Genomic DNA, 23804 nt, shown 5'->3' on the forward strand with positions numbered 1-23804 from the left:
CCACTTTCTTCTGCAAGGCAAACGGTACTGATCTTGCCTTATAAAAATGAGGTGTAGCACCAGGCTTTAAGAGAAGGTGGGTAATTTTTCCTTTTACTAAGCCCAAAGTGTCCTCAAAAACCTGCTTAAAGCGTGACTTCAGGGATTTCACCAAATGGTCTACCTCAGAAAGCAATGTACATTGGGCAATGGCAAGAGGGGAGCATGGCCAGGGCTTTGAGCCATTCACTACGTTACAGCGGAGGACCTCCTTTACTTACAACATAAAGGCGTAGGGTTTGACTGAAGTTGCCTAATATCACAGCCTTATAGATATGCAGGCCTTATACCTCCCAGGCAGGCTGAATGCAGAGGCAGATCGACTATTTCAGAACTTTCAAGACCACAATGAATGGTCTCTCCATCCTCAGGTGTTCAATTATCTGGTATGTTTGTGGGATCTCAACCAAATAGATCTGTTTGCACAACCACAAGGTGCAGAGATTTATGTCTTGCTTCCCACATCACCTGTCTGAGGGTGTGGATGTGCTATCCTGCCAGCAGAACTGCACCCATAGCCTATGCTTTTCCTCCTTTACCATCATCATAAAGTCCTCAACAAGACAACTGAAGGAGAACCTAACAGTCATAGCCATCCTCCTGTATCTGCCACGAAAGCCATGGTTTCCCCTAGCAGTTCATCTCAGTGTTTGCACTCCAGTTCTCCTCCCGTCTTTTCCACTTCTTCTAAGGGGAGATCCTACATACTTTATAATCACATCCCCCTTCAGAACTTCAGAAAGACTTTTTATCATTCTAGGGGGGAAGAACAAGGGGAAGGAAGCCACTTCCAGAAACTAAGTAGTATGAAGTGTTAAACTCATACAGCGGACACACAGGGCAGTGGGCTTGGAGTTGTCATCTGTGGTGAAGGCATATTCCAAAAAAGTAGAAAAGTAGTTCCTGTGTCCTGGGTGACACATTTCAGGGTATCCATGAAGAAAATCTGCTTGCTGGACAGTTACCTGGTCTTCATACCACATCTTCTGAAAAAAATTACAGAATTGATCCAGGCCTCCTAACAATAATGGAGTTTGGAAGACAAGCTATCCAATTCTGTCTCAGCCATCCAATAAATATGCTTTTGCAACAATACACCCTTTCAGATGGCTATTTATTACAGGTATGCTGCTGTAGGCACCAGGAAAATGGGAAATTGTATCAAATACTTACTGTAACTTTCCTTTCCTAATGGCTTTTCATAACAGTATACAGACCCACCTTTAGTATGTAGCTTATTACAGAAAATGTACCCTTATCCTTTCTTTTTTATGCTATTCACTGGTCCTGAAAAAGGGGTTAGAGGCACCTGCTCTATCACTGGTATGCTGCCATAAATAGGTACCAGGTAAGGAAATTTAATGTAGTTATTTGATACAATTTTTCATTTTACATTTAATCATAATTTAAGGCTAAACTCTGGGATAGGTACATATTGTTTAAATACACAAAGCATGTATAGTTTTATTTGAATCTCAATGTGCTTTTGTGTATTGCATATTTCTTCCAGATCTGTGTCGTAAACCAGCATGAAACTTTGCCATCAAGGGAATGATGTTCTTCTGCAGCCTCCATTGGGGTTTCAGGGATTCCATCCTGATTGGACACTGTAATCCCTGGTGAAACTTGGTGAACATCTTAGCTGGGGAAGTGCTAGTAAATAACAGCGCTGTGCTGGGGTTTTGCATACATTTTGTGAGTCAACACAGTAGGGACAGGACCTGCTTAGGGACAAATATTTAGCACCAGAGAAGTTAAGTTGTACAAAGATTGTATAGTCATTGTATAATTCTGTCCCCTCCCAGATTTTTTTTTCAGTGTATCCCTAATGCTGCACTTTATGTCAAGTGTTAAATCAGTAAATTTTTCTAACAGTAGCCAAACATGCTTTGATAAATGATCCGGTCGATCTTTCCTAATAGAATTAATCGATCAATATTTGACAACACAGTTGGTTTATTTGCCACCCATGGGGAAGTGGAGCTCATATGATAATTGTAAGATATAATCATAATTTATCCAGCGTATGTCTGTTTACACCAAGGAACCTCATAATCCGATGGATCGAAAAATTTATCGAAATATGATTGAATGTATGACAGAATCATCTCAGTGCTGACGATTGATGCATAACTATTGATAATCTTCTGCACTAGCCGATCAATTAAGTTTGATCAAATCTAATAGAATCTAAATTGATTGGAAGGGAAGTTTTGGTTATTCAATAAATTCCTGATTTGATCGTTTTGACTAAATTGCAAATCGATAAAAAAAAAAAAAAAAGAGTGTATGGCCTCCATAACAGAGCCCTGGAGAGCAGTAAAAACACGTCTTGTTAACCCATACCCACCTTATCTTAGACTAAAACATTTTTTTCTTTTCTCAACATACACTTTAGGGATTGTTCTCACTGAACTGCACAGTGAAACACAAAACCCCTGTCAGATTTTTTTTTTTTTCGGTGACCCTCTATAGCTGGTGGCACTGGATGTTTGGAAAAACAACAGGGTGGTTGTACAAAAGTTAATCTATTGATCGACTTCTGTACAACCAGGGGGTCATACTTGGATCAAAATTTGGCCATTCTCTGCAGAAATTAGCCAAATTTTGATACATGTATGGCCAGTCAATAGGTGAAAGACCAGGAGTATTAAGACTGTAATTCTACCACTTAACAAAACTCTGGTTCAGCCACATCATACGCCGTCCAGTTCTTGTCACCAGTTCTCAATAGGGATGGACTATAAACAATAGACATATTCTCCCTGGAGAGGAGATGCTTAGGAGGAGATATGATCACAATATACAAATATCTAAATGGGATTCTAGTATAGGGAGTAAACTATTCAATATTGGGTCTTAAGAAGACACATGGCTAATCAATGAAGTTGTGCTAGAATTGGTTTAACTTTAAACTGTGTAAGCTGTTTCTTACTGATAGAGTGGTACAGTTGAGGAACTACCTTCCACAGTTGGTGGTGTCAGCATGAAGGATTGATAAACTCCAAAAAATGTTTAGGTTTTTTTTTTTTAGCAAACGCAATATACAGGGATATGGGAAATGGTAATGACATAAACATATTTAAGCATACACATACGTTGGAGATATAAGGACCTGTGTGTAAGAGTAATTAAGCATGACACTTGTCAGGCAAGTATCCTGGTGGTAGGACTCAAAAATACGAGACAGGCAGATATCTCCCAGTTTTTCATTCTTGGGAGGCATCAACCTGTCAATGACATTCTTTACTCTTCTCTGTTTGTTTGGATGGGTTGGGATTCTGATATTTGCAGCAGCAAGCACCCACCAGCTCACCACTTTGGGTAAAAAGATTGATTGGACGGATCTGAAACCCCTGTTTAGTCCTGCTTTTCCCCATGGGATAAGCGACTGCCATGGCATGTCTCCTCCCTACTCCCTCTCATCTCTCTATATTATACATAGGCAACACTCAGTGGGCCTGTGCATGCATGTTTATACAACATTCTATACAGACCTACTCATAACAGCCAGTTCACAGAGGGGCAACTCAGGTCGTCCCTAGTCGCCTCAAGTCGCACTACATGTAAAAAACAATGTAAGTGAATGAGAGCCGTCTTAATGCACACTACTGAAGTCGCTCCGACTTCAGAAAAGGTTCCTGTACTACTTCTATCCGACTTCTAGGCGACTGGTACCCATTGATTTCAATGGAAGTCGCCTCCAAGTCGGATCTCTATCTATATTGAGGTGACAATCAGCTCTCGAGAGGGAACTCCAAGCCAAATTTTAAATAAAAAACCAGCATGAGTTCCCCCTCCGGGAGCATACCAGGCCCTTAGGTCTGGTATGGATTTTAAGGGGAAGCCCCCTACGCCGAAAAAACGGCATGGGGGTCCCCCCTGAATCCATACCAGACCCTTATCCGAGCACGCAGCCTGGCCGGTCAGGAAAGGGGGTAGGGACGAGCGAGCGCCCCCCCTCCTGAACCATACCAGGCCGCATGCCCTCAACATGGGGGATTGGTGCTTTGGGAAAGGGGGCGCCCTGCGGCCCCCCCACCCCAAAGCACCTTGTCCCCATGTTGATGAGGACAAGGGCCTCTTCCCGACAACCCTGGCTGTTGGTTGTCAGGGTCTGCGTGCGGGGGGGGCTTATTGGAATCCGGGAGCCCCCTTTAATAAGGGGGCCCCCTTATCCCGCCCCCCACCCTATGTGAATGAGTAAGGGGTACATCATACCCCTATCCATTCACCCGGGGAAAAAAAAGTGTCAATAAAAACACAACACAGGTTTTAAAGTAATTTATTAATCAGCTCTGGGGGTCTTCTTCCGACTTCTTCGCTCTGTTCGGCCTCTTCTCCCGGTGTCCGGCTTCTTCTCCCGCTCTCCGGCGTCATCTCCCGCTCTCCGGCATCTTCTCCTGGGCTCCTCCGCTGTCTTCTTGCAGCTCTTTTACCAGCAGAGGAGCTCGGTCTCCTCCGTCCTTCTTCCCTCTTCTCTCTTCTTTCTTCTTCCGATGTTGTCACTCTCTTCTGCTGTAATGGCTTGTGCTATGTGCGTGGTGACTTATATAGGTATGGGGCGTGGTCACTGGGTGAAGTCACAAGGTGACCACGCCCCTTTATGACATCACCGCCCCAGTATGCCTCTGGACTTGATAAAGGGGCGGGTCACCTTGTGACATCACCCGGTGACCACGCCCCATACCTATATAAGTTGCCGCTCACAAGCCATTACAGCAGAAGAGAGCGGCGTGCAACATCGGAAGAAGAGAGAAGAGGGAAGAAGGAAGAAGGACGGAGGAGACCGGGCTCCTCCGCTAGTAAAAGAGCTGCAAGAAGACAGCGGAGGAGCCCGGGAGAAGACGTTGGAGAGCGGGATACGACGCTGGAGAGAGGGAGAAGAGGCGAACAGAGCGGAGAAGTCGGAAGAAGACCCCCGGAGCTGATTAATAAATGACTTTAAAACCTGTGTAAAATGGACCCTCGCGCCACTATGTGCTAGACGTGAAATAAATCTACGTGCATAACAAAGTATAATGTAACAATCTGTGGAATAACAAAAGTGCAAGTGCTACTAAATGAAACAGAAAATGCAGCGGGACAAAATAGTAAACACAAACTATCACTTGAATAATTAAAAAAGAGTCCTGCGCAAATAATGCCACAAAAAATAAATAATGTATAAAAATGTGAAGAAAACAAGAGTCAATGTAAATATTTCAAAAATAAACACACCAATAGTGTAAGTGTGTAGTGAAAAAGCACTGGAAAAAGAACAGGACCAAATGTTCCAAAAGATCAGGCTCCCAGAACTCTCACCTCAGAGATGGAACAATAAGGCAAAAGAAAGTAATTCCAATGGACTTCTCCTTCACTTCTCTGTGCACAATCATCAAATGGCATAAACTTCTACCACTAGAGGGCCGATTCAATCTCTTATGAGTAATGCTGCAGCATATGTATCCTCGTGGTATGAAACTTAAAGAAAACACAGAGGGGTAGGGGGAAGGGAGAGAGAAAGGGGACTCCAATAGTGTAGTGGTTTCCAAAACTGAATAAATTTATTTAAGAGAAAGCAAATGGACTCTCACATTTAAAAAGAAAATATCAAACAGAAAGAGATCTGGCGTGTACAGCCAGTCTTACGCTCGTTCCGGTATTCCTACGGCCACTCCCTACGCGTTACGTCACCACGTGACTTCTTCATGGGGATTAAAACCTGTGTTGTGTTTTTATTGACACTTTTTTCCCCCCAGGTGAATGGGTAGGGGTACGATGTACCCCTTACTTATTCACATAGGGTGGGGGGCTGGGATCTTGGGGCCCCCTTATTAAAGGGGGCTCCCGGATTCCGAAAAGCCCCCCGCCCACAGACCCCGACAACCAACGGCCAGGGTTGTCGGGAAGAGGCTCTTGTCCTCATCAACATGGGGACAAGGTGCTTTGGGGTGGGGGGCTGCAGGGCGCTCGGATAAGGGTCGGGTATGGATTCTGGGGGGACCCCCATGCCGTTTTTTCAGGTAAGGGGGGCTTCCCCTTAAAATCCATACCAGACCTAAGGGCCTGGTATGCTCCCGGAGGGGGAACCCATGGCGGTTTTTTATTTAAAATTTGGCGTGGAGTTCCCCCTTGAGAGCTCATTATTCTCTGATTGGCCACGCCCAAAGTCGCCCGGCCTGGGGTGACTTCAAGTCATGTTGTAAGTCTCCCCAAGATGTGTTGAATTTGCGCTGTTATTCATACTCAAGTCGTGTCCAAGTTGCCTCCAAAAGTCACACTGGAAGTCGTGTTGCCCCTGTGTGAACCGGCTCTAATGATACCTAAAAATGCAACTGTTGTTTGAGGTTTATGGTCACCTTACTGTAGACATCCCTACTACTATGTCTACCCCACCCCTAAAGCTAACATACATATATCAATACATACAGTTTGCTGTAGAAACCAGTGTCCTGGGTTCCATGGTAGCCATTCTAAACTTCACATTTTTTCTTCAGCATTTGACCCATTTCAGAACTTCTGTTAACTTTTAGGGAGTTGGGTAGGTGGGGTGGTAGTTGTTTTATCATGGTAGATATGTTCACCTTTAGGTTGAAATCTTCAATCCATAATTGTACATACTTGGAATTGTTAGGTTTCAGAAATAGAAAACGAGGCATTAAATAAAATATTTTATTTTCAATTAACAGTATTTATTTAGGTCACTCCTGAAGCATCTGATGGAGTTTGGGAAACTTTTTTTTTAGATTCCTTTTGGATAGAGTAGGGAAGGGTTAAACCATAGTCAGTCTATTTATTCCATCTGGATCTTCATATGAAAAATGTGCTTCTCTTCCTGTCCTGTAGACTCATTGGGAGTTAATATATTTTCTGTGTGAGGAAACTTAGTTAGTTTTCACAGGAACAAGTGTCTTCATTAGATTCGCCGTCTATTTCTGTTCTGGTGGCAACACAAACATTTGGATTTACCCTCACTTTTATTCCTCGTGACACAGGTGATCAAGACAAATGGAGAGTACTTTGTCTTTAGTTATACTTTAACTGAATAGCATGGAGGCGTCTCTGGGGTTAATTGAGATCTCTCACTCTCATGCAAAACTAAAAGGAACAAGGCAAATTTTTCATTTTCATGGAGTTGTGATTTAAATTTCTCTTTATATTTTCCTTTACTAATGGTGATAACATACAGTATGCAGTCTTCTAGCTCCTAAGTAACTATAATATACTGTAACTATGCAATCTATTTGAGCGATAGTGCTAATTTTTAGGCCTCATGCACACTGAACATTAAAATAGCTCCATTAGCATTAGCTGTAGTTGTAGAATGGGTTTTCAGCATTTTTGCAGTAGCATTTTTCAGCGTTTTTTCAGCTGTAGCTTTTTTTTAGCAAAGCTGTACTCCCACATGGTCCGCTTATGGTTCAACAACGCTGATGAACACCGAATAGCTGCATTTTTCACAATTTTTTCACATATCTTTCAGGATTGAAAAAGAGTTTGGAATGTTTAAACCAAGGTTCCCATTTTTTATTACAACCCCTTTAAGGTTAAAGTGAATCTGTGCTTTGCACATGCAGAGCCTTCTCATTTCTAAGGCTGCCTATGCATGGTTCAATTTTTTTCATTCAGCCAGGCTGCTGATCAAAACAAAACCTGAACTGACTTCCCCATCCACACATTCAATGTAGATGTGGGAATCCTCCTTACTGTGACTTCCTTGCCTCCCCATCGTCAGAATACACAGAACACCGCTGCAGCCTATTACCTGCAGTGCTGATCGAGCTGAAATGTTCTGACAATCTCGATCTTTGAGGAGTCAAATGACAGATCCACTTCTCATCAACAGGAACAGCCATACATGGATCCAGCAGGAACCGTCTGGATTTCAATCCATGCATGACCAGCTTAACTCCCAGAGCCTAAAGTGTTAAAGGTAAAGTGAAAATGTGCACTGGCTATGCAGCTGCACTTTAATGGTGATCCCTGCAGCTGCTTATACTTATCTAGTTTCTTTGTCTCTTTATTTAATAAAGGGAGGTAATCCTGCGCCAACTCAGAGACTACTAACTAGAGTACTGCTGCATGCACTGAGGGAAATATCTGAACCCACAGAAGAATGCAAGGATAAAAGAATAGTGGTGCGCTGTACAGAGAAATACTGAACAAAAAAAAAAAGTAGAGAACAAACAGTAACCAGTGGCAGTGGACACACTGATACTAAGCAGAGGTATCAGGTGACATAATCAGGTAAGTATGTATTCAAAAAAAATCTTAAGAAAATTTCAAAGATGGCATAACATAACTTGATGTGCAATAAAGTGCTTGCTTAGAAAGAACAAACTTGCAAAAATAAATACGTATCCATAAACGTGATGTGTATCAAAAAATATTAAAAAAGCTCACATAAAGTAGTGAGTGTGAATGATAATGCACCCACGTGCTGAGAAGAAATAATATAGTGCTGGTCTCCCAACGTGAAATCACAAGTACACGGAATAGATAAATAAAATCAATAATACATCAAAGCAGCAAAATCAAAAATTCAACTGTCCATAAATATTTCCATTGGTATAAATTCTAAAGTGCACAGTGTAGCGATATTCTACATCCAATTCATAAAGAGCTGGTGCTTGTAAACAAGATTCGATATAAGGTGTTGCTAGTAGTGGGTGTCCCGTGCAATCCATTGTGGTAATTATATGGGTGTCCCCTTACCTTACTGCTGTAAGGTAACAGCATAAAAATTCTGTGTCTTTGGGGTCCTTGATGACTGTCCCCTTTAAGGATCCTACTGTGGTAACCCATTATGTGACTTCGTCGTGATCCGTGGCGAACACACGTCGGGACTGTTGCCACCAGAAGTGACTCTTATTGAGCTCGCCGCTCGTTTGTACATCGCTCATTGATCTATATATTTTTGTGAGTACCTGTCTTTACCTTGTTTTCAATCTAAATAAATGCTGTAAGAGTACTACACTATGAGGCATTCCTCCTCTTTGCTTTAATCCCTATATATGATACTTTGGTGAGACCCTCCATCCTAAACATCCTAAAGCCACCCTTAAAGGGGCCGTATACAGCTGGGAATAGGCAGGATAGGAACGCCAGCCAGGACCTGAGTTACCACAGAAGGATCCTTAAAGGGGACGGTCACCAAGGACCCCAAAGACACAGAATTTTTATGCTGTTACCTTACAGCAGTAAGTTAAGGGGACACCCATATAATTACCACAAAGGATTGCACGGGACACCCACTACTAGCAGCACCTTATATCGAATCTTGTTTACAAGCACCAGCACTTTATGAATTGGATGTAGAATACACTGTGCACTTTAGAATTTATACCTATGGAAATATTTATGGACACTTGAATTTTAGATTTTGTTGCTTTGATGTATTATTGATTTTATTCATCTGTTTCGTGTATTTGTGATTTCACGTTGGGAGACCAGCACTATATTATTTCTTCTCGGCACGTGGGTGCATTATCATTCACTCTCAATACTTTATTTGAGCTTTTTTAATATTTTTTGATACACATCACGTTCATGGATAGGTATTTATTTTTGCAAGTTTGTTCTTTCTAAACAAGCACTTTATTGCACATCAAGTTATGTTATGCCATCTTTGAAATTTTCTTAAGATTTTTTTTGAATACACACTTACCTGATTATGTCACCTGATACCTCTGCTTAGTATCAGTGTGGCCACTGCCACTGGTTACTGTTTGTTCTCTACTTTGTTTTTTAGTTGAGTATTTCTCTGTACAGCGCACCACTATTCTTTTATCTTTGTCTCTTTATTACTGCAGGCAGATTGGCTGGGAAGAGAAGGGCAAGTATATGGAGATATGCAGTCCAACATTAAAGTGAACCTAGTGGACGAAGTACAGGTTCATTTTAATTTTAAGGGTTAGGTTAGCATATAAGTGATAGAGGTAGGTTACATTTTTAAGTAATTCTATTCTTTGTAAGTGTTCCCAAAAACTGCTGCCAGCTATGAACTATACAGTATATAAATAACTTAACAGCACATAATAAGATAACAAAAATGCTTGTTCAGTCTGTCCTCCGAAACCCAGTTATTCTCTGGTTGGCAATGAATTTTGGCTCTCGCACAGCATCAAGTAGGAGAAGCCAGGCTGTCAATCACAGAACACACCTCAAAACCTCCTCTTCTCATCCTGTGACAGTCATATGTCACTACTTTCTGTATATATATCAGCAGTCAAGAGTACTGGTTACAGATAAAGATGAGGACTACATACATACATGATTACATTTTTTTATTCGACCAGTGGATTGAATGAAAAAAATTGCCAATTCCCCCCATTCACACATTCAATGTGGATGAGGGCAGGGGTGGCCCATCCATTATGGGCGCACGTGCACCGCCCCCTCTATATCATTAATAGATTCATGCATAGCATGAATCTATCCATGGCCGCCGTGGCCACCCCCTATTCATGCATGTGGCCCCTTTCAGGACGCCGGGCACAGGAATTACAGCGGTGGTGGTGTTTTTTTGAAGTACCTGATTAGAGCCATAGGCTCTATTAGGCTTCAAAATAGGGTGGACTCATGGTGCAGAGCATTGCGCTCGGAGCCCTTCCAGGTGTGTTAGAAAAGCAAATGAATATTCGCTTTTCTAACAGTGAATTGCCTCTCCGCCAATCAGGAAACGTGGGTCTGATACTATTGGACGCCTGGAGGGGGGGGGCATGGCGGAAGCTGCCGTGATCCACACCACCGGAGGAGGAGCTAAGCTACCAGACACGCTGTCCGACCTCTTCCAAGATGGGGTCAGTGTGGGGCTTTGATGTCAGCTGGCCGACCGACTGACTGGGGGGGGGCTATTTGCTGCCCTCCCAAAACAAAAAAGCACCAGCCACCACTGGATGAGAGAATCACCCCCACTGGCGTATTGTATTCTGCAGGGAGCTGTCCCTGCTGGCAGAGCTTAATGATCAGTGTTGCCAGCTATAGCGAGTGCCACTGATCATTTGGAAAAAAAAACACACTCTGGTTGTACACAAGTCGATGAGCTGTTTAGGTTGAATGGCTGAAAGCAAAAATCTGTATCTTTGAAAAAACTGATGCAGCAGCTTATGAAGGTACCACTATATTTATAAAGTTGGAATATTGAAAACTGTACTTTGAGGGTTGGTTCACATCATGCCTGCACATGAATAGCACAGGAAAGCATGACCATATGCAAAACGCACTCCATTTGCAATCTGCAGCGAGCATCAATATAAAGATAAGGATACCCCAAATGCAGATCGCAAACGTAGTCTGTTTGCCTATACCAGACCGCATGGTACTTTTGTATCATGCAATCTGGTTACAGTACATTTTGAAAATGAGTGCATGCACAACTTTGGTGCAGTGCGGTGTGATTTTAGCCCATCAAAAATGAACGGGTTGAAATTGCACCGAACAGAACCACATGTGAATTGCACAGGAACGTACAGCTTGTTTCTGTGCAATTCATGTGCAGGCATGGTGTGAAGCAGTGCTAAGGGTGTATTTAGATATTAGGTTAAAGTGGCTGTAAGGGTAGGAGGTTTTTTTACCTAATGCATTCTATGAATTAATGTAAAAAAAAAAACTTTTCTGTGCAGCATTCCCAGTCCCTCATTTTACTTACCTGAGCCCCATCTCAATCCAGTGCTGTGCCCAAGAAAAGTGTCTTTCTCTCCCTCTCTCCTTATTGACCGAGGAGACAGCAGGGGGAGCCATTGGCTCCTGTTGCTGTCAATCACAGCCTGTGAGGAAATGGTAGGGGGCCGGGCCAAGCCATGCTTTGTGTGTCTATGGACACACACGGCTCGGTAATGAGCCCACATGAATTCCCCCATAGCAAGAGGCTTGCTATGGAGGCACTTGTCAGGGAGGAAGAGACAGGAGCACTGTCAGGGGACAGCAGAAGAAGTGAATTGAGGCTGCTCTGTGCAAAACCATTTCGCCTATTGTCTGATAGTATATGTTACTTTTGACAAATACTAACCTAGTTTGATTTGTAAGAGAAATAATTTTATTGTAAACCTATACTATAAAACTGTATGGACATTGGTAAAAAATGTAAGCGCATGTAAATATATAACTGCAAGGATTTAGGAATATTTCAAATTGTAAATTGGTCTCTCGTGTGCTCTCATTTAAATTATTCATGACATACTTTTTCGGTTGCAGAAAAGACAAATACAAAAACTAGGGATTAATAATTAATGCAAAGCAGGAGCCTCACAAATGTTTGGAGGACATATATTTTTATTTTCTTGTTCTGTTCTATAATGAATGATACATATAATATTCATTGGGAGTTAGGAAAAGCGAGGGTTATCGTGGAACTGATGGCAGAGAAGGATCACAGTTCCACAAAAAATTTGAGCCACATTAGAATTGGAGCGCCCTTTCCTTGTGGTACTCCCACCATAGTCCATAGGAACTGTTATCTAGATTGGCATTTAGATTTAGAACCTATATTAGGGGTTTAAAATCATCAACCTTTTTAGACATATAACAACTTTGCATGCAATGTGCAAATTTGATCCACTTGTGTGAGTTGTCTGTATGCAAATCAACTCATGCCTCACCATTATATGGAGGGATTTCCTATCACTTCCTGTTTTGGCTACGGGGGGAGAGAGTAAAAGGTAACCTCTCTAACCTCTCTCTGGGACATAGATGACAAGAAATAAAACCTGACAGGGGTTACAACCCTCCCGTATTCTATCCAAAATGAAAAAAATATGCCTTTAGTTCTACTTTTAGAGCCTGTTTGTTAATGATTATTTGGACAGAATAATTGTTGGCACGTAATTGACTTGTAACAGAATGGTATGCTTTTCTGAGTATTTAAACAATATTATGGTGGTCCATGTATTTGGTAAATGTGCCATCTCATTAGAACTGATCTTGTGGATGGGGGATCGGATGGGGGGACAAAATGTGAACTCTGATTGTGGAGCAGGATGGATAAGAGACAGAGCTGAAGTCAAGGCAGGAGCTGATTGTAGATCAGAATGAAGAAGAAAGAGGGGGCAGATTGGTGTCTAAACAGAGACTTGGGGTGGGGGGGGGGGGGTCGGAGTGCAGTGACAGGGAAGACAGTTTGGGGGTTATTTACGAAAGGCAAATCCACTTTGCTCTACAAGTGCACTTGGAAGTGCATTCGCTCTAAATCTAAGATGAAGATCTGAAATGAGTGGAAGCTCTGCTGATTTTATCATCCAGTCATGTGCAAGCTAAAATGTTTTTTTTATTTTCCTTGCATGTCCCCCTCAGATCTACAGGGACTGTACTTTCAAGTGCACTTGCAGTGCAACATGGATTTTCCTTTAGTAAATAACCCCCTATGGCAACTGCTTATACATCAAATGGACAAAAATGAAGATTGAAATATGATCATGGAGTGAAAAAGGGAAAGCCTCGAAAGATTGTGAGTAAGGATGGGCCAAACAGTCCCCTGTTCAGTTTGCACCAGAACTTTCAAACACAGCGAAAGTTCGGACCTGAATAACGAACCCCATTAAAGTCAATGGGACCCTTATTGGGCATACAGTGGTTAAATGGGTCTAGATCCTGCCCTGGGGGACGTGTATCAATAAAAAAAGTTTGTAAAAAATGTCATTTTTAAATAAGCAATGAAAGCATAAAAATGAAAAATGTCTTCTAATATAGTAACTGGGGGGCCCCCTTAGTCTACCTGTAAAGTGGCAGATCTGTACCACGTCTAGAATCTGCTGCAGCAATAATTGCATTTATAAAGCCCAAAAAAAAGATATTTTCCCTGCAAGCTGCCTTTATGTTGCTCAGCAACAGCTGGGGAACCAGTGTGTATGATGAGGCCACAATGTAGTGCACTGGGAACAAGATTAGAGGTTTTTTGGATACATTCTGGTGTCACTTTGATTTTGTATAGAAGTAACTGGTGCGTAAAAATTGGTCTTTGGGTGTCGGTGGGCCTTCCCACAGTAACCCTATAGAGGTAATCTTGATGAAAGCAAGAATTGGCCTTGCTGTAAAAAATTGCAATGATATGTACCTGTCAAACAGGTGCAGAAAAATTACTCTTTGGGTTTCGGGGGCGCCTTCCCACTGTAACCCTATAGAGGTGCTCTTGATGAAGGCAAAAAAAGATTGCAATGATATGCACATGGTTTGTATTTTTGCCATGTTTGATGTGCCTGAGACACAGTTTGCAGATAGCAACAGTGCACTCTTCTGCATCTGTGCTGAAAAAAGGCCCGGACAGCTGAGCTTTGCGGAGTGGGCCGGGAGATAACAGCTGCAGAATGTGATGGAATAGGGTGGCTGCCCTCTACTCTTTCTTGATGTCGGCCTCCTTGGAGTTTTGCTGCCTCACCTTCAGTTTCTTCCTCTGCTCTATCTGGCACCCAAGTAGCATCAGTGACCTCATCATCATCATCATTATCTCCATCTCCTTCATCTTCCTCATTACCACTTGACAATATGCTGCGGCTTGGGGTACATGAATGCCAGTTTGTCTACCAGTGTTCCTTCCTCTCTCTAGGCTCATGTTCCTGTCATCCTCAACCTCAGAACCAACATCTGAATCCAGTAATGGCTGGGCATCATTGAGGTGCAAGTGGCTGATGCTGTGGTCAAATAACTCAGCTGACTCCACAATGGCTGATGTTGGTTCTATGGCAGGAATAGATGTGAACAAGGAGGAATGTATATCCACCCTGGCAACTGCAGGGGACTGCACACTTGTCTGCTTGCGTGACAGAGGATGAGAAAGGTTTAGTAAGCCAGTCCACCACCTCCTCTGCATGCTGTGGCTGGATAGCACGGGCAAACTCACTAAACAGAGGAAATGATGCCCTGCCTGAGGACTGACCACCACGTCCACCTTTGCCTGTGGACAAATTTGTTGCTGGCCCCCTTACAGGGCCAAGGGCATGCCTGCCTCTCCTCTTATAAGCAAATGTAAAGAAGAAGTTGAAATCTGTATGTAGATGCACTTTAATCGATGTAAAAAGGTGTTTGGTGCACTTTCATTTGAGTACTCACACTACACAGACACACTCCATGGATACACTATAATATACTGCAATATAATGCGTCTAAAGTACAGTGACACACAAAACTATATGGCGTTAAACTGGCAGTAATGCATACAAAAGTAAATGACGTTAAACTGGCAGTAACACACAAATGTTATGGTGTTAAACTGACAAAAACGCACACAGAACTATATGGCAATAAACTGGCAGTAACGCACACAGGACTATATGGCGTTAAACTGTCAGTAACACACACAGAAGTAAATGGTGTTAAACTGGCAGTAATGCACACAGAACTTAATGGCGTTAAACTGACAGTAAGGCACACAGAAGTAAATGGCGTTAAACTGGCAGTAACGCACAAAACTATATGGCATTAAACTGGCAGTAATGCACACAGAACTATAAGGTGTTAAATTGGCAGTAACGCACACAGAACTATATAGCATTAAACTGGCAGTAACGCACACAGAACTATATGGTGTTAAACTGGCAGTAATGAACACAGAAGTACATGGCGTTAAACTGGCAGTAATGCACAAAACTATATGGCGTTAAACTGGCATAACACACACAGAACTATATGGAGTTAAACTGGCAGTAACGCACACAAAACTATATGGCGTTAAACTGGCAGTAATGCACAAAACTATATGGCGTTAAACTGGCATAACACACACAGAACTATATGGAGTTAAACTGGCAGTAACGCACACAAAACTATATGGCGTTAAACTGGCAGTAATGCACACAGAAGTAAATGGCGTTGAACTGGCAGTAACACAGTCAAATAGACGGTGTTCAACTGTCACTACACTGACACTATCTGAACTGTCCCTACTCTAGCTATACACTAATGTAAAGTTTACTGACACGGTCTCACTACACTACACTGAAACTATATAAGCTGTCCCTACTCTACGCTAATGCATGTATGAATGACACGGTCTCACTACACTACAGTCAAACTATCTGAGCTGTCCCTACTCTAGATGTACACTATGCAAAGCTGAATGATGATCCTTCTCACTACACATCACACTACCCTAGACTGACACTAAACTATTATTCTACACTGACAATTGAAGCAAAATAGCACAGTATAGCACACTAACTAACTGATAGCACTGAATATAGCCCTGTTCTATCTCTCTCCAAGCTGAAATCACACTGAAAATGGCTGCCATTGAAAGAATACTTTCCTACTGTGGGGCGGGAATGAGCCATGATTGGATAAAGTCATGATGACAGTGTCCAATCAGGACACTGACAGTGCTCTGTGCCGTGATTGGCTGAAGCTTTCACTGCTTCAGCCAATCAGGGCTTACAATGCCCTGTTCAGCGCCGCAATGCATTGTGGTTGGTTCTGGGGGGGATCAAACAAAGGTCGAACAATCTGTTTGTTCGGCTGTTCACTGAACGTCCGAACAATGAAAGTTCAGCCTTAACTTATGCTCGGGCTGAAACGTTCACCCATCCCTAATTGTGAGAACTGATCGAGTAAGTCAGAATGTATATTATTATGGACAGGAGAAGTGGAAAGAGGCAGACCATGAGTTGATTAAGGATGGTGGAAGTGAAAGAGTACAGAAACGGAGAAGAAAATTGTGAATTTGAGAAAGAGAGAGATAGCAGTGGGGTCTGATCATGGACAGGGGACAAAGGCGACTTTGGGGGTTATTTATGAAAGGCAAATCCACTTTGCAGTACAAGTGTACTGCAAGTGCACTTGGAAGTGCAGTCGCTGTAAATCTGAGGGGAAGATCTGAAATTAGGGGAAGCTCTGCTGATTGTATCATCCAATCATGTACAAGCTAAAATTCAGTTTTTTATTTTCTTTGCATGTCCCCCTCGGATTTACAGTGACTGCACTTCCAAGTGCACTTGCAGTGCACTTATAGTGCAAAGTGGATTTGCCTTTCGTAAATAACCCCCTGAATGTGATGTCATCTCTGACGATTTGGAAGAATAGGCAAAGTGGTTCTGAGCATGAAACAAAGAAAGCCACTCTAGGTGAGTGAGTCTCCAGTTACTCCCCACTCACTGGTTAAGTGCTATCCCAGCTCGCATAATGTGTATCATAAAGCCAAGTTTGCGGACAGCTGCACTTCCAAAAATCATCTTTATTGAAGCTTCAGGTGACAGGTAGTTAACAGATGGAGCAAGGGACAATGAGGTAGATGTGTTCAGCGCAAATTTTAGCTCTTAAGCCGCGTACGGACAATCGGATTTTCCGATGGGAAATGTTTGATGACAGGAGGCCCGGACTGGGACAAAAAATTGGCCCAGAATTTTAGACTGAGCAGCCCATGGGATATTTACCAGGAGACGCAGAGAGCATGGGGGGGTGTTGGAGAATAGGGGGTGGAGACCACGGGGGAGTGCGGAGAGCACTGAGGGGGCCAGAGAGCACGGGGGGTGAAGAGCACGAGAGTGGAGAGCACTAGGGGGAGCTGGAGAGTACAAGGGGGTTGGAGAGCACTGGGGGGGTCGGAGAGGACTGGGGGGTGGGGTCCCCGGGGGCTGATGAGCACAGGGGGCCTGAGAGCACTGGGGGACCGAAGAGTACAGGGGGGCCTGAGAGCACTGGGGGACCGGAGAGTACAGGGGAGCTGATGAGCACAGGGGGGCCTGAGAGCACTGGGGGACCAGAGAGTACAAAGGGGCTGATGAACACAGGGGGGCCGGAGAGTACAGGGACTGATGAGCACTGGGAGATGTTGGAGAGCACTGGGGGGCAAGGGAGTACAGGGGAGCTCATGAGCACTAGGAGGGGCTGGAGAGCACTGGGGGACCGCGGAGTACAGGGGGCGACGGATGACCACAGGGGGTCCTGAGAGCACTGGGGGTGATGAATACAGGGGGGCTGATGAGCACAGGGGGCCTGAGAGGACTTAGGGGCCGAAGAGTACAGGGAGGCCTGAGAGCACTGGGGGACAAGAGAGTACAGGGGGGCTGATGAGCACAGGGGGGCATGAGAGCACTGGGGGACTGGAGAGTACAGGGGGGCTAATGAGCACAGGGGGGCCAAAGAGCACTGGGGGCTGATGTGCACAGGTGGGCCAATGAGAACTGGGAGGGGCTGGAGAGCTCTGGGGGGGCTGGAGTGTACAGGGGCTGGAGAGCACTGGGGGGAGTTGGAGATCATGGGCTGGAGAGCAATGGGAGGCCCTGAGAGCACGGGGGACACCTGAGAGAACTAGGGGGCAGTAGAAAGAAGCTGGATAGGAGAAGCAACTGCATACAAAGTAGAAGAAATCATCTCTTTATTTTTCTCCTACAGCCTCTGAATGCCCACAGGAGAGAAAGAATGAGAAGCAGGCATTCAGAGGCTGTAGGAGAAAAAATAAAGAGATGGTTTCTTCTACTCTGTAGGCAGCTGCTTCTTCTATCCAGGTGCGCGCATGGGCAGCCGTACTCACTTTCCCTTCTGTCCCGCGGCTGCGTCTAGTGTAGATTCCCTCCGTCTTCATGGTCACAGGAAACGTAAACTGTACTCTCCGCCCACCCCCCCCCCGGCCCGACAGCTGAACTGAAATGGCGGCTGGACGGCCAGCAAGCTGGCTGCGGAGAGGCCGGGTGAGCGGCAAGGGCTCAAGGAGCAACTCAGCTGCCTTGGCCCCACAAGCAATGCAGCCCGGCAGCCCCCTATGGCCAGTCCGGGCCTGGATGACAGGCTGTTGGCAGGAAATCCGACTGTTTGTGCGCATCGGACAATTGTTGTCTGATTTTCCACGGACAAATGTTGGATGGCAGATTCGCGGCGTTCCCGCATCGCTGTAGTGTGAACCCAGCCTTAATGGGATAATAATGAAGCTGCTTTGCTGGTGATACTGATGGAGTTATTGCAAACTGATTTTCAAAGGATTTTTTTTCTAGTGATATCAAGAATAATATTAATATGCTTTTTTTTTATTTTTTTGGGCAAGTTACCACAATGCCATTATCCCGTCGTTTTTAAGATCAGAGATACAACTATGTATGGGTACAGTGTTGGATGTAGTGGAATACAGTGTGGTAAGTGCTTAGTGTATGCCAACATTCAGCGTTCTGGGTGTAGTGGGGATTAATTATTGGGTAAATGGTGCTGGTTGTAGTGTATTACAGTTTGTGATATCATGGTTTGCAGTGTGAGATGTGCCCGAGTATGGTGTCATACAGCTTGAGGTGATGTGTAGTATTTTATAGGTACAAAATTAAATGATAGGGGTAAACTATGAGGTGTGCTGGGTGAAAAATGCCTTCTTTAAAAAGCTTAGTCCACTCTTTGGTCCATATTTTATGTTACACCCATATTTAGAGAGTATAATGAAGCATGGTCACTAACATCCCCATAACCAACTTCCTCCAACCTGAATCACTGGTTAATTTATCTGCATCATCTTGCAGTTATTTGAATTTACGTGTCTTTGTATTGCTGCATCTGCATTCTGCATCATCAAGGTCCGGAAATGCTCAATGGAATTTGATACATTTTCTGTTGAACCAGCTTATATTTGGCCTGTGTGTACGGGGCTTTATATCTCCTCATTAAGCCTAGTACACATGATCAGAAAATGTATCTGCTTTTGAAGCAATCATACGATAATCTGATCATTAGTACACAGCTTTTAAGAGCCAGTCATGACAGTTCATGCAAAATTATCCGAAAGGACAAACACGTAATCAGAAGACCAAGACCACACATGCTTGAAGATAAAAGAATACATTACAATTCAGTACAACACATTACATCACTTCTGAAGTTGTATTCTGTCGTATGAGAATTTTTGTAACTTTAGTAACCTCCTCATTTTCAAATTGGGACTAGCGTGCAAAAAATCATCATGTGTACGAGGCTTTACTCTTTGTTGTATGTTTTGACTTCTTTGCCTTGACTTTATCCCACCATTGCAGGTTATATTATGACTTTTTTTCTTTTCTGAACCTAACAAAAAGATAAGATTTATGTAATCATTAGTTTAACAATACTTCCCACTGATATTGTACAATCCCAGAGTACAGATAAAGCTGCTTATTGTCTACACATTGAACGGTAAGCATACATGAGAATAGTACACAAGCAGCAAATGTCAGGGACATCCATAGTTTTGGTTCCTACATTCACCATGAACCTAGGTAGAAATTATATTTTCATTTTGTATAATTCATAAAACCATTTTCATCATTATGAATGTCACTGGTAGGCAAAACTTACTTTTTTTTAAATGTGGGTATGTGCCATAGCCAGGAGTGAGAGGAAATCCCTGCAAAGTGAGAGAATAATGGGGTGTCACCAGGGTCATCAAAACTAGTGTTCTCATTGAAAAGTTTCCCCTTTACTACTGTCCTGGTGTCAACGCATAATTTGGGATTTTCTTTTTCTTTTGATGATAACAGTAAAATGGACAAATAGGGACATTGAGTCTCATTAACACTGTACAGACAACAATAAAACCTGACAAGTGTTCTAATCCCTCTTCACTCTATCCAGAAAAGAAAGTTTTGTGTTTATGTGCTCTTTAAAAATATTTTGCAGGATGTAAATTAACCACTTACATGGCAGGGCAACCTCTCTGCTTCAAATCACATACTAGCACTTGATCTGACACTTCCGGGTCTTGGGCGCGCACGTGCCACCGGCCACCCGCTCCAGCTGTGATCACACCCAGTGGGAGCCCAGCAGCAGGTACCACAGACTCGATGTCCGCTGGCACCCACCGATTACACAAGACACAAGTAGAACGACAATCTGCCTATGTAAACAAGATTGTCCTTCTATCAGAAGGGAAGGTATCAAAAAAGCAAGATAGCTAAAAAAAAAGACCAAAGAGTGAACAGGAGCTAGAGCAGAGGCTCAGTCTGAAGAAGTGAAAGATCTGAAAATTGTTATTTGTCTTTATGTTATGCAGCTGCATAACACGTCAGAGGTAGGTGGGTCACAGTACATGCATTACCTAATTTTTTAACTAGAGACATTCCTATAAATTGACTTAATTATGTAGTTGTCTGTTTGACAGGAGTTCTCCTTTAATGATGGAGGACATGATTATATTTTTTCAGTATTATACCGTTTTAAGAGAAAGAATAAAAAGTATTTATTTGAGTCACTGGAAATATTTTTTTCTGCTGTTTCAGTAAAATTCACTTAGGCAATAATATTTTTGAAATGTGTTTTGGCTTTCTAATTTGGCTTGTTGAGCCTCCAGAGCATGTGAGTTTGTTCCCCGTTGACTATTTTATATCCATGGATGACCTAGCCATTATGATGGACTTTTATAACCCCTGTGTCACCATAGAGGTGTGAGATGTCACAAGTGATCTTTAACTAACGAAAGATTACTAGAAAAACACTCAAGACAAATCCTTGTGTGCGTATGGATAATATCTCAATTAAAATGAGATAAACATGGATCAAATTATATAATATGATATGTAAAATGCATTTGTAAACTATAAAGCCTATGTCAGACAAAGCTGGATGAATCATTATATGTATCTAAGCCACTTGTTCAAAAGAAAATCCCTTGGACCGGGGCTTCCAGCTTGGTATTGACACAATGAAAATAGGTGTAGCTTGTTGACAACATAGACATCTGAATTGGCGCTGCTCAATGTGTGGAATAAAGTTGGCTCTGTTTGAAGTATGGTAATTTAGCCAATTCAACTGTGAGTTGTTCATCATGTGGACAATATATTATTATCCCATCTGTTTCATATTAGGTTTTCCAGCCTAGAAAATTAGTTGTGAGAGAATAATAACAGCAATACATATGAAGCATGCATGTTACACACCAATTAAACCTCTATCCAGTATCCAATTAAAATGGCTGCTCATTTCTGTGAGCTGAAAAGGTTAAGCCATGTCAGAATGTAAAACATCCAGACACTACTTAAGCACCTGATATTGTTGCATGGTTTGAAGAAAAACAAGCATGGAGGGCTCACAGCAAGAAATGACAGGTATTGGGAGTATGCGTAACAAAAAATCATGTTGACAGACATGAATGAGGAAATTAAATGTGAGACCTGCTAATTATTGGTCATCAAGAAAAGTAAACAGTAAGGAATGGCTCTGCAGCCTTTTTTCTAGGGATTTTTTCTTTCTACGGAAACTTGCCAGTTCAAAGAAGCAAATGTTCTGCCTGAGTGGCTGGCTCTGTTTGAATAACTATGGCTGTGGTGTAGATTTCATTGCATTCCAGGTTTGGTAATCTGCTTTGCACAAACTAAAATGACTTTAACAAAATCCTTCATTTCATTACATGCCAGGGTTTCCTCCCTGTTATACATATTAGCCAAATTAAATGGAAAACAATATAATGTAGATAACGGTGTATTTGGGTTGTATGGCAGTTGCCCTTACATACAGGTCTATTCAGGTGCATGTTCATGTGTGCTTGTTGACACTAATTTAATTTGGTTATCATCTGTGAAGTAGCCCTCATTAGGCCCAATAGAAACATCTTTATAGACTTCTCTTTTGAACTTTCTTACTCCATTTCTAAGACATTTGTCATTATACAGCAACAACTTAAAGAGGAACTATAAGCGCTTGTTTTCCAGTACTTTGATCCCCTGGAGCTCCCCACTGACCACTGACCATCTTCAGGCTGCAGCTTCTAGGTATCAATACTTGGCAATTTCCATTGGCGAGGATGAAACACTCCCATGCATGCGTGGGCGTTCGGTCATCTCAGCATTAACAAAACTTCTTACACCAAGCTACACATGTACAGCTCAGTGTACAGTGTGGATATGCAGGTAAGTAACTTTAATGCTGATACTGCATTAAAAATCCTGCCTGTTCGTATTTTTTTTTTTAACCAGTTCAATACAGGGCACTTTCACCCTCTTCCTGCACAGGCCAATTTTTAGCTTTCAGCCCTGTCACACTTTGAATGACAATTGCGTGGTCATATGTACCCATATGAAATTTTTTGCCATTTTTTCCCACAAATAGAGCTTTCTTTTTTTTAGGGGTATTTATTCACCGCTGGATTTTTGAATTTTAGCTAAACAAATAAAAAAATACTGAAAATGTTAAAAAAAAAAAAGGTTATCTTTGCTTCTGTTCTAAAATTTTGTAAATAAGTACGTTTTGTCCTTCACTGATGGGCACTGATGAGGCTACACTGATGAGCACTAATGAGTCAGCACTGATGGGCACTGATGAGGCAGCACTGATAGGCAGCACTGATATTCAGCACTGGTAGGTACTTATAGACTGCACTGATGGGCACAGATAGGCAGCACTGGGCACTGATGGGTGGCATTGATGGGCAATGATAGATGTCACTGATAGGCAGCACTGATGAGGGGGCACTGATTGGCATCCCTGATGGGCACTGATTGGCATCTTTGGTGGGCACGGGTTAGCACTCTAGGTGGGCACTTGTGGGCATCCTTGATGAGTCTGCACTGATAATCAATGCCACCCACTCCCCCTGTCAGGAGAGCTGCTTATTGTCTCTCCTCTACTCGCGCCTTGTCAGCTCAAATGTAGCAAAGCCAATAACTGGCACTTCCTGGTTACGATGTGCTCAGCTGTGATTGGACACAGCTGATCACATGGTAAAGAGCCTATGTGACTCCATTTCCTCCTTTTTTGGTATATGTAACCTGGGAGAGACTCACAGTGTATACCTGGCTGCTATATTCCGGATCCCTTTACAATCCACATATGGAAGAGTCTAATTCAAATGTCTGATGTGTATGTAAGTTCGGAGATATAACATCCCCAGGTGTGATTACACCGTTAAGCGTTAA

At 42.8% G+C, this 23804-nt stretch overlaps 1 protein-coding gene across 3 annotated transcripts in view; it reads left to right on the plus strand.

Moving 5' to 3' along the window:
- The window catches only part of BMPR1B (bone morphogenetic protein receptor type 1B), a 677368-nt gene that overhangs the window by 11626 nt on the left and 641938 nt on the right, over nt 1-23804 (plus strand). The window contains exon 1 of one of the 3 annotated variants that reach the window (XM_077476577.1): nt 58-76. The exons of the other annotated variants lie outside the window; for them this stretch is intronic. The gene's annotated coding sequence lies outside the window, so the exon portion shown is untranslated. Of the gene's footprint in view, nt 1-57; nt 77-23804 lie in introns of those variants that run through there. 3 annotated transcript variants of the gene reach the window in all.

Source organism: Lithobates pipiens, unplaced genomic scaffold (assembly GCF_037356315.1).
Source record: "Lithobates pipiens isolate NorthernLeopardFrog02 unplaced genomic scaffold, aLitPip1_a1.2 Scaffold_13, whole genome shotgun sequence".
NCBI classification, from domain to species: domain Eukaryota; kingdom Metazoa; phylum Chordata; class Amphibia; order Anura; family Ranidae; genus Lithobates; species Lithobates pipiens.